Source organism: Marmota monax, unplaced genomic scaffold (assembly GCF_021218885.2).
Source record: "Marmota monax isolate L192 unplaced genomic scaffold, Marmota_monax_Labrador192_F-V1.1 WCK01_AAM20220418_F8-fsc00139, whole genome shotgun sequence".
In the NCBI taxonomy this organism is placed as follows: Eukaryota; Metazoa; Chordata; class Mammalia; order Rodentia; family Sciuridae; genus Marmota; species Marmota monax.
In genome coordinates this window covers 3,126,042-3,144,712 of record NW_026695226.1, presented here as the reverse complement: position 1 = coordinate 3,144,712, position 18,671 = coordinate 3,126,042, and positions in this window count along the sequence as shown.

The following is an 18,671-nucleotide window of genomic DNA, read 5'->3' as shown; positions in this document are numbered from 1 at the left end:
AGAAGAACAGGAAGAGAACACAAATTGAAATGAGGGATAAAGGAAGATGAGAAAATCAGGAGGAAGAAAGGTGTAAAGAAAGTATAGTGGGCATTCAAGAGCAAAGAACCACAGGAGGAATTTGTTTTGACATGCATCTTTTTTTGGAAAGAAGACTGTGGAATTGAAGCTATGGTTTTGAAATCAACTATGTTGCTACCTATCTGACCTCAGGCAAGTTACTTGTGATAGTTGGTTTCAAGCCTAATTTGAGGGTAAAAAATAACTAGACTTGCCCAATGATCTCTAAGGTCCTTTCAAATACCGAAATTCTTGATTCTCTGGGTATTCCTCATGCAATTATAAGGGATGCCATATTTATACCTGTATAATTAGGAACATAAGTTTATTGAAGTAGGTGAAATGTGAAGGATTTTTATTTGTTTGATGATATCAGACAGACAAGTCCTTATGACATGTTAGAATTGTGAGAGCTGGTACAAAATTGTACCTGGGAAATAATATCAGGCTGCAGGCTTAAAAGACTTTTTCTGATGTTAAGTCGGAACTGCTTGATTAAGTGGGGCTGTTGTACTTGTGACCAAGACAGTTTGATGACAAACAAAAAATGGAATCACTATTAGTTATAGTGTCTGAAAAAAGGATGTGATATAGCCGGTGCATGGTAGGGAAGATTGAAAGAAAAACAGGTAGTGGGGTATTGAGGGTAGAATGAGGGGTGATCTGTATTATGTTATGACTTCTGAGTAGAGAGAGGATGTGTCACAGTATACAAGATAGACTGGCAGGCTTTTTCAGCCAACTTTTCAATATGGTGTGAGAAGAGATGAGCAAGAGATAGTTCATAGCTTTTTAATAAGTTTTAGTCAAGGAAATTGGCTGATAAAAAGTGAGAGAAGACCGGGTAACAGAAGGTAGGACCCATGATGGTTCACTATTTAATTTAAGCTTTAGCGTCCACACAAATGGCACAATGTACATAATTTTCAACTTCAAGTTTTCTCTTTAATGATCTTCATTAAAACTAAACTATTTTAATTAATTTATGTCATATTTATTATTTTTAGTTTCATTTCAATGGATTTTGTTTGTTGTGATTATAAGAAATTTAGGAACTTTATGCAATATAAAAAAATACTCCTTTCAGCTAAGGAGACATTCTGGATTTAGGGAGATTCAGGGTGACTAATAACAAACAAGTCGTTAAAGAGTTTCTTCATTACTACTAACTGATATCTTAACAAGTAGGGCATATAGATCTGAACACTTCAAATTTGGTTAATTTGATTTGTATATAAATAAAAGCTTCTCATGCTTGGAAATGAATTTGGGGGAATCAAAATTTAACATTTAGACATTTTCAGCAAATGATAGAAAATTTCACAGAAGAAAAATTGATCCATAATTTTGACCAGTTGCATCTTGCTTTATTCATATAGGCTTAAGTTATACTCTATTTTGAAAAAAGCAAATAAAAGGACATCAGACAACCTTTTAAGCTGAGCTTCTAGCTTGACTGAAAGTTTCTGAAAATTGTGGAGCACAGCTTATAAATATATATGAACCAAGTATTGGCACACAGAAGGTGTGAATATATATTTGTGGAATTAAACCAAATGTATACATGCATGTATTATACATATCCACACGTATATTTATACATATCTTTATATGTTCATATGTATATACTTATATTTCATAATGATATAAAAATATATTTGTTGTTTCTTATGTGAAACTACTTTGAATTCAAAGCAAATAAAAATCAACCTATGACACTGGCTTCTAGAATTCCTCAAACTTCAGGACTGTGTGAAGGAACTGAGCTACTATGGAAATGTGAGCCACTGCCCAGCTGTCTAAATAGAGGTAGCCAAAATGCCCCCTGTCTCTGCTGGATCCACTATAATGCAGCTTAGCCTGGGGTGAATGTCTTTGATGGCAGCAGGTTCCAGATATGAAAGAAGCTGTGGAGGTGTGTAGATACCACCTGACCTTGAGAGACTGAGATGGGCTGGCACACAATTCCAAAAAGCCAGCAGGTGACTCACTTATAGACAACTGGGGGGGGGGGGGGAACTATACTAATGGAAGTGTCTCAATACAAAGAATATTATCAATATTTAATTATTTAATTTTACTATTCAGAGATTTTTTTTATTATTCACTCATGTTTAAGGACTTAATATCACCCAACCTGGATTCTGTTATTCATATCACCTGAAAGGTATTCATAATTTGATTTACATGTTTTTTCTTTCTATAATTAAATAATTCAGTGGTAATATTGACTGCACTGCCACAGAATTTATAAATAGGAAATACAGGTTATGATGATCCCAGATGATATATAATTTTACAATCTTTGGATTTTTTAGATGAGGATATGTATGTGGTGGGTATAAATGACTTTCAGTATTTCAAAAGAATTATAACAAAAAATGACGCAGAATATTTAAGCTAGGATAACTATGTAATATAATCTTTGCATTGCATTCCTAGTCTGTCTTGTTTCTGTAGAAAAAAAAAATTAGAACTGTTCCTATAGAAGCAATCTAAATCCAAGTGATTCTGTAGCTGGCAGGAGTTAGGGAATGTTTAAGCTTTCCAGTTTATTGATAAGCAGTTCATTTATTATGAGTAACATGAAATTTCATATTTGCTTCTGTGAGGGGCTCATCTTTTTATTTCAGGGATTAAAAAAATAATCTCTTTTAAAATATAAATTCTACAATTTGTATGGAAGTATGGTGAATTGCAAATCATCTGACACCATCTTATAACTTAGCTCTGTGTACTGCTGACTTTTCCAGTGTATGCATTCACTTTATTTTCATCTTTAACTTTGGTTTGCATTATTTTGGCTAAAGAAGCAACATTTTTCACCACACCAGGAAAGTTAGACAAGATTCAAGCTAAAACTTCCTTGGCGGCATGTTCTAAAGCATTCTTTGTCTTGGCAGCTTGAGAGGCTGGCAGCTAGAGAACTAGCACTCTCTGTTGCCCACTCTGGTTGAGCTCTCTGGGCATCCTCCAAATACACAGTAAGAGTGACATACTGCTCTGGAAAGATGGCATCAGTGATAGTCAACTGGGCTGATATGCATCTGCATCAGGTTGAGGGCCAGGCCACACCCAGGTCTGCCTTTTTGCTCAGTCCCTAGGTAATGATCAGATAAAGACTTTTCCTTGTCTTCTGTACAAACCTCCATGCTCAATGTCATTTCAGGTCCTTGAATGGATTTTTCTCCTATAAAATAATAAAAATAATAAAAGTAACTTCAATACTTCATAACAAAGTAATTTTCTTATTAAATGTACATTTTCTATGTTAAATGCTAATATTAGACAAATTCAGAATTTACACCTAAAATTCTGCATATTCTAGCCAAGGTCAAATAAAGAACATTTAAATGGGCAACAAAACTTGAAGATTTAGTCTATATCTCTGTTTGTCCTCTCTTTTTCATCCCCACGATAACTGCCAAGTTTAGTTTTATATTTGTTGTCCATTGTCAGAAGTAGCACTCGAAAAACTTCTAGTTGCAAAAGAATAGTAGTAGTAATAATAATAATAATAATAATAATAATAATAATAATAAGCACCAGAAATGTACCAAGTAAATTCTAAAGTTCTTTCTGGTTAAAATGTGTTTTCCTGCCTCAATATACTCTCACTTCCTTCCCCAAAGAGGTGACTATTTTCCACTTTTAGGTGTCCAGTACAGTCATAGAATGTTTGGGATAATGAAAATGTTGTATAACTGCATTATACAATATGTGAAACATGGTTAATATGATCAAAGAAGTGGATTTTTATTTTATTTTTAATGAAGTTCAACTTACATTTACATAGCACATGTGACTGTTGGCTGTCATGGGGGATAGTGCAGGTTTTTCATCTGCTCCAATGGCTACTGCCATAGCCTTACCTGCAGCCATACATCTAGGCTCAATTTCTTCTTCAGCAGCCTGAGTCTTGTACAGATCTGATTACTTGCCCTTGTTTCATATCCTTCAGTGTATCCCCTTCCACTAGGATATCATGCTAAACTTTTGGCATGATGTGCAAGGCTTATAATGATCAGAATTTTGCCTACCTTCATCATCACTCTTTACATTTCATCAAAAGTGTCATATTTTCTAATGCTCCTGGTCCTTCTTATATGCTATTGCCTCCCTCCAGGTCTCTCTTCCCACGTCTACCTGTCTAAAATTTTCCATCAAATATCAGGAAAAGGACTTTTGAACTTCTCTTGTTTTATCCCTAAATAGTTCCCCAGCTGCTGTACATAGTTTTCATGTCTGTATTCCCCAAGACTCAATAACAGAAGCAGAACAAAAGTAGGTGCTGTATAAAAGCTAATTTCCATCTCCTACTCTCCAGTTTGCTAGGCTATTATGCCTTGTGATAAAACATTCTATGGTGTCACTACAAAGAAGAAGAAATTCAAGGGGAAGTTAAGAAGTAAATTTCACCTTGGGGGCAAGGATTGTTTTGTTCTCAAATATTCTAAACTTTTGGAACAGTGCTCAAAACAGATTAGGATTATAATAATGTGTGGAATAAAACATTACTAAATTATATTTTCATATCCTTTTTGACTATTTTAAATACACAAAATCATTGAAGTAATTTCCATGTTTTAAAATAATTTTTTTAATTCACAAAATATAAAATTAAAAACAGTTATGACCCTCCAAATCTGCCTATTCCTGCTTTTCTCAGGCAAGAGAAGCAATTGCTTTAGGACTGAATACATAAATAAGCAAAACTATGAAACATCAACTCACTGAGATGGAAACTTAAGCAATATTCACCTAATTCATGAGTCACCCCCACCTAGAATTTTGTTCTTCCTAAAGTTCACCAAATAGTTTCTGTCATTTCTACCTCTCAGTCATTTTAATATAATCAGCAATTGCAGTTAAAAATCATTTTTTTTTACCCATTAGAAAGTACTCAACCGGCTCCCGGAACTGAGCCCGCGGGGGCTGCTTCTTGGAGCCTGCTCTTATCGGAGCGTACACCGAGCACGGAGCGGCCGAGTTCCGGCTCCCGGAACTGCCCTGACCCAGGGCTAGGAGCCCGCGGAAACTGCTTCTTGGTCCGGGTCCTGCTGAGGGCCGGTCAGAACTCACCCGTTGCTTTGGTTGCCCGGCAAGGGGAACGAAATGCTGCCATTCACATAGGATATCAACATGGCAGAGATCTGATGTCATCAGAAAGCGGTGGAGGAGAGAACTTCATCAATACCAGTGGCAACAGAAACAGTTGGTCTCCTGGTAGGGGGGGTGAGGCACAGACACCCGAGTCTCTCTCGATTTGTCATCGAGCCAGAGGGGAGGAGCCAGGCCGCCGCCAGTGCCCGGAGCAGGCCCAGCGGCTCGCCGGCGTGGTGATCGCGTGACCCCAATTGGAGAGGGGGTGGAGCGGAGCCGCCACCCACGCCCGCAAGGTGGGCAGACCCGCGACCCAGTGGTACATGGGCGTGGTAGGAGGGGCAGGGCAGAGCCGCCACCCGCGCCGGCAAGGTAAGCAGACCTGTGACAGACTGGTGGGTCAGGCCCAGCGGCCTGCCAGCATGGTACAAATGTCACCCCAACTGGAGTAGGGGCAGAGCAGATCCTTCGCCCATGCCCGAATCAGGCCCTGCCGGTGTGGTGGTCACGTGACCCCAATTGGAGTGGGGGCGGAGCGGAACCGCCACCCGTGCCCGCAGGGTGAGCAGACCTGTGACCAACCTGCAGATCAGGCCCAGCGGTCCACAGGCGTGGTAGGAGGGGCAGGGCAGAGCCGCCGCCCATGTCTGCAAGGTAGGCAGACCTGCGACAGACCGGCGGATCAGGCCCAGGAGCCTGCCGGCATGGTACACACATCACCCTAATTGGAGTAGGGGCAGAGCAGAGTCACCGCCCGTGCCAGGAACAGGCCCAGCGACTGGCCGGCGGGGTAGTCATGACACCCCAATTGGAGTAGGGGCAGAGCAGAACCACCACCCGTGACTGAAAGGTGGGCAGACCTGCGACCGACCAGCGGGACAGGCCCAGTGGCCTGCTGGTACGACAGACACGTCACCCCATTTGGAGTAGGGGCAGAGCAGAGCCGCCGCCCGCGCCTGCAGGGTAGGCAAACCTGCAACCGACCAGCGGATCAGGCCCGGTGGCCTGTCGGCGTGGTACACTCGTCACCCCAATTGGAGTAGGGGCAGAACAGAGCTGCCGCCAGCGCCCAGAACAGGCCCAGTGACCTGCCGGCATGGTAGTCACGACACCCCAATTGGAATAAGGAGAGAGCAGAGCCGCCGCCCGCGCCTACAGGAAAGAAACGCAAGCAGTATGAAAAGACAAGGAAAGAAAGGACCACAAGCAATGCAGGTCAACACAACTTTAGAAGAGGTAACAGCTGCAGCAGATGGAATGTCAGATAAAGAATTCAGGATATACATGCTTCAGATGATCTGGAGTATCAAGGAAGACATTAGACAGCAAAATCAGACAATGAAAGATCACTTCGACAATGAATTACGCAAACAAATCCAGGAAGCAAAGGATCAACTATACAGGGAGATAGAGGTTATAAAAAACAAACAAACAGAAATCCTAGAAATGCAGGAAGCAATAAACCAACTTAAAAACTCAATGGAGAATACTACCAGCAGAGTAGAACACTTAGAAGATAGAACATCAGACAATGAAGACAAAGTATTTCAACTGGAAAAGAACATAGACAGCTCAGCAAGACTGTTAAGAAACCATGAGCAGAACATCCAAGAAATATGGGATAACATTAAGAGACCAAACTTAAGAGTCATTGGGATACAGGAAGGTACAGAGCTCCAAACCAAAGGAATGAGCAGTCTATTCAATGAAATAATACGAGAAAACTTCCCAGACTTGAAGAATGAGACAGAATCCCAAATCCTAGAAGCCTACAGGACGCCGAATGTGCAAAATCATAAGAGATCCACACCTAGACACATTATAATGAAGATGCCCAACATACAGAATAAGGAGAGAATTTTAAAAGCTACAAGAGAAAGGAAGCAGATTACATTTAGGGGTAAACCAATCAGGATAACAGCTGATCTTTCAACACAGACTCTGAAAGCTAGAAGATCCTGGAATAACATATTTCAAACACTTAAAGAAAATGGGTTCCAACCAAGAATTGTGTTTCCAGCGAAATTAAGCTTCAGGATGGAAGATGAAATTAAAACCTTCCACGATAAACAAAAGTTAAAAGAATTTGCAGCTAGAAAACCATCTCTTCAAAACGTCCTCAGCAAAACATTACAGGAAGAGGAAATGGAAAATAACAATGAAAACCAACAGTGGGAGGTAGGACAGTAAACGGGGGGTAAATAATCAAAGAGGAAAACAAACCATGTTTAGTAACAGAAATAAACAAATATGGCTGGAAGAACAACCCATATCTCAATAATAACCCTAAATGTTAATGGCTTAAACTCACCAATTAAGAGAAACAGGCTAGTAGAATAGATCACAAAACAAAACCCAACAATATGCTGCCTACAGGAGACGCATTTGATAGGAAAAGACATACATAGGCTGAAGGTGAAAGGTTGGGAAAATCATATCACTCATATGGACTTCGGAAACAAGCAGGAGTGTCCATACTCATATCAAATAAAATAGATTTCAAGCCACAGTTAATCAAAAGGGATAAAGAGGGACACTACATACTGCTTAAGGGAACCATACACCAACAAGACATAACAATCATAAATATTTATGCCCCAAACAATGGTGCAGCTATGTTCGTCAAACAAACTCTTCTCAAGTTCAAGAGTCTAATAGACCACCATACAATAATCATGGGAGACTTCAACACACCTCTCTCGCCACTGGACAGATCTTCCAAACAAAAGTTGAATAAGGAAACTATAAAACTCAATAACACAATTAATAACCTAGACTTAATTGACATATATAGAATATACCACCCAACATCAAGCAGTTACACTTTTTTCTCAGCAGCACATGGATCCTTCTCAAAAATAGATCATATATTATGTCACAGGGCAACTCTTAGACAATATAAAGGAGTAGAGATAATACCATGCATCTTATCTGATCATAATGGAATGAAACTGAAAATCAACGATAAAAGAAGGAAGGAAAAAGCATACATCACTTGGAGAATGAACAATTGGTTACTGAATGATCAATGGGTTATAGAAGACATCAAGGAGGAAATTAAAAAATTCTTAGAGATAAATGAAAACACAGACACAACATATCGGAATCTATGGGACACATTGAAAGCAGTTCTAAGAGGAAAATTCATTGCTTGGAGTTCATTCCTTAAAAAAAGAAAAAACCAACAAATAAATGATCTCATACTTCATCTCAAAATCCTAGAAAAAGAAGAGCAAAACAACAGCAAAAGAAGTAGAAGGCAAGAAATAATTAAAATCAGAGCTGAAATTCATGAAATCAAAACAAAAGAAACAATTGAAAAAATTGACAAAACTAAAAGTTGGTTCTTTGAAAAAATAAACAAAATCGACAGACCCTTAGCCATGCTAGCGAAGAGAAGAAGAGAGAGAACTCAAATTACTAGCATATGGGATGAAAAAGGCAATATCACAACAGACACTTCAGAAATACAGAAGATAATCAAAAACTATTTTGAATCCTTATACTCCAATAAATTAGAAGATAGTGAAGGCATCGATAAATTTCTTAAGTCATATGATCTGCCCAGATTGAGTCAGGAGGATATAGACAACCTAAACAGACCAATATCAATTGAGGAAATAGAAGAAACCATCAAAAGACTACCAACTAAGAAAAGCCCAGGACCGGATGGGTATACAGCAGAGTTTTACAAAACCTTTAAAGAGGAACTAATACCAATACTTTTCAAGCTACTTCGGGAAATAGAAAAAGAGGGAGAACTTCCAAATTCATTCTACGAGGCCAACATCACCCTGATATCTAAACTAGACAAAGACACTTCAAAGAAAGAAAACTACAGACCAATATCTCTAATGAACCTAGATGCAAAAATCCTCAATAAAATTCTGGCGAATCGGATACAAAAACATATCAAAAAAATTGTGCACCATGATCAAGTAGGATTCATCCCTGGGATGCAAGGCTGGTTCAATATACGGAAATCAATAAATGTTATTCACCACATCAATAGACTTAAAAATAAGAACCATATGATCATCTCGATAGATGCGGAAAAAGCATTCGACAAAGTACAGCATCCCTTTATGTTCAAAACTCTAGAAAAACTAGGGATACCAGGAACATACCTCAATATTGTAAAAGCAATCTATGCTAAGCCTCAGGCTAGCATCATTCTGAATGGAGAAAAACTGAAGGCATTCCATCTAAAATCTGGAACAAGACAGGGATGCCCTCTCTCTCCACTTCTTTTCAACATAGTTCTCGAAACACTGGCCAGAGCAATGAGACAGACGAAAGAAATTAAAGGCATAAAAATAGGAAAAGAAGAACTTAAATTATCACTATTTGCTGATGACATGATTCTATACCTAGCAGACCCAAAAGGGTCTACAAAGAAACTATTAGAGCTAATAAATGAATTCAGCAAAGTGGCAGGATATAAAATCAACACGCATAAATCAAAGGCATTCCTGTATATCAGCGACAAATCCTCTGAAATGGAAATGAGTACAACCACTCCATTCACAATATCTTCAAAAAAAATAAAATACTTGGGAATCAACCTAACAAAAGAGGTGAAAGACTTATACAATGAAAACTACAGAACCCTAAAGAGAGAAATAGAAGAAGATCTTAGAAGATGGAAAAATATACCCTGTTCATGGATAGGCAGAACGAACATCACCAAAATGGCGATATTACCAAAAGTTCTCTATATGTTTAATGCAACGCCAATCAAAATCCCAACAGCATTTCTTGTAGAAATAGAGAAAGCAATCATGAAATTCATATGGAAAAATAAAAGACCCAGAATAGCAAAAACAATGCTAAGCAGGAAGTGTGAATCAGGCGGTATAGCGATACCAGACTTCAAACTATACTACAGAGCAATAGTAACAAAAACAGCATGGTACTGGTACCAAAACAGGCGGGTGGACCAATGGTACAGAATAGAGGACACAGAAACCAATCCACAAAACTACAACTATCTTATATTTGATAAAGGGGCTAAAAGCATGCAATGGAGGAAGGATAGCATCTTCAACAAATGGTGCTGGGAAAACTGGAAATCCATATGCAACAAAATGAAACTGAATCCCTTTCTCTCGCCATGCACAAAAGTTAATTCAAAATGGATCAAGGAGCTTGATATCAAATCAGAGACAAGCCGTCTGATAGAAGAAAAAGTTGGCTACGATCTACATACTGTGGGGTCGGGCTCCAAATTCCTCAATAGGACACCCATAGCACAAAAGTTAATAACTAGAATCAACAAATGGGACTTACTCAAACTAAAAAGTTTTTTTCTCAGCAAAAGAAACAATAAGAGAGGTAAATAGGGAGCCTACACCCTGGGAACAAATCTTTATTCCTCACACTTCAGATAGAGCCCTAATATCCAGAGTATACAAAGAACTCAAAAAATTAGACAATAAGAGAACAAACAACCCAATCAACAAATGGGCCAAGGACCTGAACAGATACTTCTCAGAGGAGGACATACAGTCAATCAACAAGTACATGAAAAAATGCTCACCATCTCTAGCTGTCAGAGAAATGCAAATCAAAACCACCCTAAGATACCATCTCACTCCAGTAAGATTGGCAGCCATTAGGAAGTCAAACAACAACAAGTGCTGGCGAGGATGTGGGGAAAAGGGTACACTTGTACATTGCTGCTGGGACTGCAAATTGGTGCAGCCAATTTGGAAAGCAGTATGGAGATTTCTTGGAAACCTGGGAATGGAGCCACCATTTGACCCAGCTATTCCCCTTCTCGGTCTATTCCCTAAAGACCTAAAAAGAGCATGCTACAGGGACACTGCTACATCGATGTTCATAGCAGCACAATTCACAATAGCAAGACTGTGGAACCAACCTAGATGCCCTTCAATAGACGAATGGATAAAAAAAATGTGGCATTTATACACAATGGAGTATTACTCTGCATTAAAAAATGACAAAATCATAGAATTTGCAGGGAAATGGATGGCATTAGAGCAGATTATGCTAAGTGAAGCTAGCCAATCCCTAAAAAACAAATGCCAAATGTCTTCTTTGATATAAGGAGAGTAACTAAGAACAGAGTAGGGACGAAGAGCATGAGAAGAAGATTAACATTTAATAGTGATGAGAGGTGGGAGGGAAGGGGAGAGAGAAGGGAAATTGCATGGAAATGGAAGGAGACCCTCAGGGTTATACAGTGGAGGGGGTAGAGAGAGAGGAGGGGAGGGGAGGGGAGAGGAGGGGAGGGGGGATGGTGGAGGATGGGAAAGGCAGCGGACTACAACAGACACTAGCATGGCAATATGTAAATCAATGGATGTGTAACTGACGTGATTCTGCAATCTGTGTATGGGGTGAAGGTGGGAGTTCATAACCCACTTGAATCAAAGTGTGGAATATGATATGTCAAGAAATTTGTAATGTTTTGAACAACCAACAATAAAAAATTAAAAAAAGAATCAATTAAAATTAAAATTTTATATCAAAAAAAAAAAGAAAGTACTCAAGCAAATGCTTTGTTTACCATTAAGCTCAATGGCTGCCAAAATAGTTCACTGCTATGTGAGCCAATTGGAGCCTTATTCAATGCACTCCGTTAATATTAATTTGTGGTTAAATTTTGCTTAATCTAAAAATCAGTTTCTTATCTCCAGGATTGTGTTCATATCCAAACCAATTTGTATTAATTTTGGAAGTCAAATATCAGGGGACATCATGTCAAAACCATTAATGAAACCTTAATAGAAAGCTTCTATTGTATTCTGTTCATATGCACATCTTTCAGTGGGGGTAATGCTATTAAGTAGAAGAAAATCTATTAAGTATAACTGTGTCACATTACTGGATTATTGCTCTTGATTTCATTACCTACTCCCCAGATACTCAGATACATCATCTTAGTATTATTTGTTCTCTTCGATTGAATGACCATTTACATGAATCAACATTTTACCTTTTCAAGGAAGCTGTGGTTTATAAATGACTCAGTATTTTATAGGCAAGTTATATTACTTTATTTATTTATATATGGTACTAGAAATTGAACTAAGGGCCTTGTGTGTGCTAAGTAAGCATTCTACCAGTGAGGTACAACCCTAACCTTTATTTATTTATTTAATATTTTTGAGATAGGGTCTCTGTAAGTTCTGAGACTGGCCTAGAATTTGGGATCCTTCTGCCTCAGCCTACTGAGTAGCTAGGATTACCGACAGAGAGCAAGTTTTTTAAAGATACAAATCAAATACTTCTGTTAATGGAGTAGCAATTTTGAAATACTTTTATGTTGTTCATTTGTCTTATTCTCTCCTGTTGGATATAGTTAGAAGTCCTAAAGATACAGATGGTTATATTTAAAGTATACTGGGTATTGAAGTTGGGAGCACTCAAACACTGAGCCAAATACCCAGCCCTATTTTGTATTTTATTTAGAGACAGGTTCTCACTGAGTTGCTTAGTGCCTTGCTGTTGGTGAGGCTGGCTTTGAACTCTTGATCCTCCTTCCTCAGCCCCCAAGTCACCGTTAGAACATTGTTTTTAATAAATTTGTTTATTTCCCATAACACATATTTCTTATGTTTCAATATTTGTTTCTCCCTCCTGAATATTTCTCATTCTAGTATGTGAAGAAAATGAATATGTTTTTATTCACAGCCCACAGCCACTACAGATTTTTCTTCAGTGGTCATTCACTTTCCTATAAAGCTTTCTTATTTTGTTTGTGCTAGTCATTTCACAAAGAAAGTGCAGACATTTTAATTATAATATCATCAGACAGTCTCATTCAGAATTAACATCCTTTCTCAATATTCAAAGCCCATTATTTTTTAATTATCTCAAATGTGTCCTATACCCTGAGTTTCTTATTAGGACAAATGCATATTTTTTTTTCTTATCATTGTGTTGCAGTTTATTCGAGCCACTAGTGCTAAGTATAGGACTGCTTTTACTTTCTAAGAGTTGTTTTGAAAGTTGAATACAAATGTTATTTTTTATACACATTATTTATAGGTCTTTCTTTTAAAAAGTATTTAACTTGATTCTGATACTGTAAGTTGAAACCCTTTGATGCATTAGGGAATATTTCTATCATGTCTGCATTTCCTCAATTTAATAGTCACCAAAATTTTTCATTAAAATACAAAACAAGAAATCTAGTTCATTTTCATTTGCAAGAGAGTATAGTAGACAGAAATCTAGATCTGTTAACGTAATCTGCCACATACTTGCTGTACTTATGGATAAAACAGAGAAACCATATTAAAATTTTGTGCCTTGCTATATGACCTTCAAATTTATATTTTCTCTTTGAAAAGTAAAATAAAAGTTGGTTTCTACAAATAACATATGCTTAGTAGAAAATTAAGCAATGTACAAAAGGGCAAATGAAAATATCTTGAAATTATATAACCCCAGGGAGACTGATAATAATATTTTGAAAGAGCATCTGTCAATGTACTTATCCTCATTTATTTAGTCATTTATTTGGCAAATATATATAAAATACTTAACAAGATGGAGCCATGGCTGTAGACCTAGAGATGCCTAGAGATGCTATAAGGAAGATACTAAAACTTGACTTTGTAGAGCTACTGCTGATGAGGGAAACTCTAAAGAAATCCCACCAAAATTCCAAGTAAACATTAAATAAATTGAAAGACAGAAAAACAAACAAAACCCAAGAAAGGGGGATAAAAATGACTATGGTGGGCGTTTTTCAGGTAGGTCACCAGGAAAGGCCTCCTGAGAAGGAGACACTAGAGCAAAGTCCTCAGGGAAGAGCCACCAGCCGTGGAGAGGATACATGGATCCAAAAGAGGGCAGAAGCCTCCAGGTCACAGGCAGGAATGTGCTGTGCAGGCTGGAAAGGCAGCATAAATACCTGTGCAGATGGAGGGTGAGGACGGCAATGATGACGGAGTCTTAAGAGGGTAGGTGCCTCTGAGGCCAAGGTGGAGAGTTGGTCTATGAGTTTGCGGCAGGAAGGCAGCTTTGAGAAGGGAGGTGATGCAATTTGCTTTACATTACAATCATAAAAAATGGGGAAAAAATCACTCTAGTGATTGTAGAAAGAATAGACCACAGGCCTCAGTGGATCAAGGGAGATTTATACCCTCTCAAAATAATGTGCAAAAGGTGATCAGAATCAACCTGTGATTTTCCACTTGATGGTGTTTCACAGACCATCTGAATGTTGAGTGGGTCAGGTCATGCTTGCCTGTGAGGGGGTTTCTCAATAGTGGTAGTATTGACATTTAAACTGGACAAGTTTTTGTTGTGGGGATATGATCTTTGCACTGTAGGACATTTTACTGCATTTCTGCTCTATCCACTAGATGTCAGAAACATTTCCTTCTCAGTTGTATCACGAATACCTCCAGATATGACCTTATGTCTCCAGTGGGGGAAAATCACCCCGATTGAAAACTACTAGGATAGGCCCTGTTACAGCAACAAAGCCCTCATATTTCAGTTGTTGTAACACATGATTTTTCACTCAGCAATGAGTCTTAATAGTTGCTTTCTTCTAAGTTGTGTAATGTAGAAATACCATCTCGTGTACAGGTGACTATGGCAGGTAAAAGAATACTAGATTTTAATGCTTTTGCCCCCTAATGATTGTTGTCACTCCTGCTCACAGGTTCTTAGCTAAAACTCATAGCATAGTTTCTTCTAATTGCAATGGGTCTGAGAAAAATTGGGAACACATGGATGTTTGATGACCAATTACATTTTGTACTTCTCTCCTGGGTACTGTATATCACTGTTCTAAAGCAATTCTGAAATCTGCTGATCAGGTACTGTGAAAATCCCTTACTCTAGGAGAGGAGGTATCTTTTGATTAGGCCTCAAGAAGGCAAAGTATCTTTTGGAGGGGAGAGGGGGTACCAGGAATTGAACTAAAGGGCACTCAACCACTGAGCCACATCCCCAGCCCCATTTTGTATTTTATTTAGAAACAGAGTCTCACTGAGTTGCTTAGTGCCTCACTTTTTTTGAGGCTGGCTTTGAACTCACAATCATCCTGCCTCAGCCTCCCCAGCCACCAGGATTATAGAAGTGTGCCACTGTGCCTAGTAGCAAAATATCTTTGCTTGCTCTTGACTCAGGTTCCTAGACTCCACTTATCATGAGGATTATTTTCTTTCCATCTTTCTAGGGTATTTTGGAAGTGAGTTTTGGGGTTTTTCCCTCTGTGCTAGCTCCATTGATTTCTTGATCTAATTTCTGCCCATGAATGATGGTAGAGCTTAGGGTGGTTTGAAACATGGTTTACTCATATACTTTTTAAATTGAAACATGCTTTTCTTGACAGTGTAACTTTCTCATAATCTAAAAAGGCTCTTCTTCTTTCACATTACTTTTATTTCCACAAGCCTATAACCTCATCTGTAGTTCTTTTCTAAGCACAGTTCTTCCAATGGTTTTCTTTCTTTCCTTTCTTCTCATAAAAGGTCATTCTTTGTTTATTTAATGGTAGATAACTTGAGACTACTTGGAATGCAGAGCAGGAAGGCCATGCTTGCTAAGGTTTTATTTTTGTATTTATGTATATTTGTTCTGAAAGTAGACCATTCTGAAAATAGTTTCTGAGGGGTATGGGCTTATTAGTACTTATGGAAATAACTGCATTATTTCCTCAATCATTCTCCATAAATCTGAGACTTTACATAGGACATATGTTTCTCTTCTTCTGAGCTATGAAGTGAAAACTATATTTTCTCATGTTAAAAATTTCTCCTTAGAAAGAGATGGCAAATACCCTTGTTTTTTACCCTCTGAAATTGAAGTAAACATTAGCAGGGTGGGAATGAAATAAAAAAGACCACTTCTAGAATATTCCATGGCCCAGGTCTCAGTCTCCTTAAGAGAGGATACAAACAGCTAGGGAGGTGTATCTTCACTCCTGCCCTGAGAGGTTTTACATATTTGGTGATCTTTTTAATTTCCTAGTCTTGCCTTTATCCCAGTTTTTGGTAGTATGTGTTTCAAATAACATTTTATGACAGTACCCTGATCTAATTTTAGCCCTGAAACTTTTAATCTTGGTATATTTTATCGAGTGTGTTTTACTCAAGCTCCTTTTATCAACTTAGCCAAAATAATAGCTTTTTATTGAAGGGGCAAATCAGTTACAAATGTCAGAGTTATTTACACTTTGCCAAAAAATAATAGTAGGAAAGAATTGTAGAATGATAGTTTAAATTTCTAGAATGTTATTTTATTTCCACTATGTATTACACCATATGAGTGATTTTAATATAGAAAATCATAATAAATGTACTCTATTTACAATATTGTATATTATTTTTATTTCATAAAACTAGTTATATTGGATAATAAGCAAATAAAAAATCTCTATTTTCAGTTGTGTAAATCACTTCTAATTCCAATAGAAGTTTATATATATATATATATATATATATATATATATATATATATATATATACTTGGTATGTATTGTCTGCTTTTATAGCATCATATTCCATAGTAAGTAAATCTATTTAAAAATTATTATATTTGTATAAAAAGTTTGGTATCACATCTGAAAAATAATTGATAAAATAAATCTTTATCTAGAACAAAAGCTGTATTTTCCCGTAATATCATATCTGATGAGATTTCTCTGAAGAGTAAACGTTTTGCTACACATTTGTATTTACTGTTGAATACATTTCTACTTTTACCTGTCTATAATGTTTCACTCCTGTTTTCTGTTTTGCTCATGAGTGCTTTTATTTGCTTCTTGCCTTCACAGCATTGTCATTGATATGATTGAATTCCCATGGCCCTGTAGCCTGCCTGCCCTCTCTTCCTTTGTCAGAAACAATCTTGTCATTAGAGGGGCCTTCTGCAAGGTCGTGTGGCACTCCATCATGTATAGTGTAGCTCTTTCCTGCAGTTACTTCTCGTCTACCTTGCAAACATAAAGGACTACACAGTGTTGAGTACTTTCTGATCACTGAAGAACAGAACAGAGAATCAGACTTATGCATGCACTTGAACTGGCCATGGGCTATGTTGACAAGAAGTTATGATATCTGGGATATAAAAAGTGTGTTTAAGAAGAGATGCCACAGGCTTTGTGTAGGTCCTTCTTTAGGTTCTGTAGACTTGGGTTCCATGGGTTTATAAGGCTTAAAGAGGACTACAAGTGGCCTCTCAAATTGTGGCATATAAGAAAAGAGCACCCATTTTACAGGTTTATTGGTGTAAGTGTTCTGATAAAGAATGACATAAAACTTTTTGCTAAAGGTATCCCTATATTTACTACTTCTAACACATTTCTTCCTTGTGTGTATTCTCTTATGTAAAGTGACATAGGTTTACATTAAAGATTTTATTACAATTTTTATATTCATATAAATTCTCTGTATAGATGTTAAGGCTTATTTTTGGAAGGATTTTGCACCTATATTAATTACATTTATATGATTTTTCTCCAGTAGGTGGTTGCTATTTTTTAATAAGTTGGGATTGTCAAAAGAAAATTTTCATCACTATAGTACATGCTTAGGGATCCTCATGTCCTCTGATATAATTATGAGTCCTGATCATGGCCTGTGTGGGGAGGAAGTAGGTTACCATTGGAGGTGTGGGCTGGCTGGAAATAAAGGCTAGGAAAGTAAAATAAGAGATAAACACAAAAGATGAGAATTATATATTTTATTTATTTATTTTTAATTTTTTTTGTGTGTGTGGTTGTGGGGATTGAACCCACATGCATGCAAGGCAAGCACTCTACCAACTGAGTTATATCCCCAGCCCTAATATATTCAAAGTGGGGGTACTGATGGGTGGAAGAGACCTGATGGGTCTGATCCTAACAAAGGGGAAAGCCTGTGAATGCTTTATTTATAGTGAAACACACTGAAGAGATTCAGTGTGGCAGGCTTATTGAGGAAAACAGGAAACAATTGGCAAAGTAAGTTTTGGGAGGGCTTGGCAGGTTATGCCCATCTCTGGGTGGCTACATTTGAACCTAGGGCTGTGAGCTAAGAAAGTGCACAAGCATGAACTGGTCTTTCTTGAACCAGGGAATTTCACCTAGGAGTTACCAAAAAAGCACACCTCCCTGCCTCCTGACAGCTCAAATGAATCCATAGTTCATATACGGCTTCCAAAACATGAGGGTTTATTTCAGTTGATGAGTTTTCCACATCCACTTTTATATAATAGTTTCTTCATTATTTGAGTTCCCTTGGTTGCAATAAAAACATTATTTTAATAGCCATTTTTATGCTAATAGTCAAAGGTGATTCTTTAAATTTTAGCCTTCAGATACTGAATAAGGTTATAATTGTGGACCTTTTCATTATATTGTCAAAGTCAAGTCAGGGAAACGGAAATTGTATTAGGTGTTTTTATAGAAAGAATTTAATGCAGGGAATTCATTAAAATGGTATGGAAGACTGAAAAACCAAAAGGGGACACTACAGTGCCATAAGGAGACATTACCACCTCTAGCGGTAGGAATCAATGGGAAGAGGTTGGGATATTCC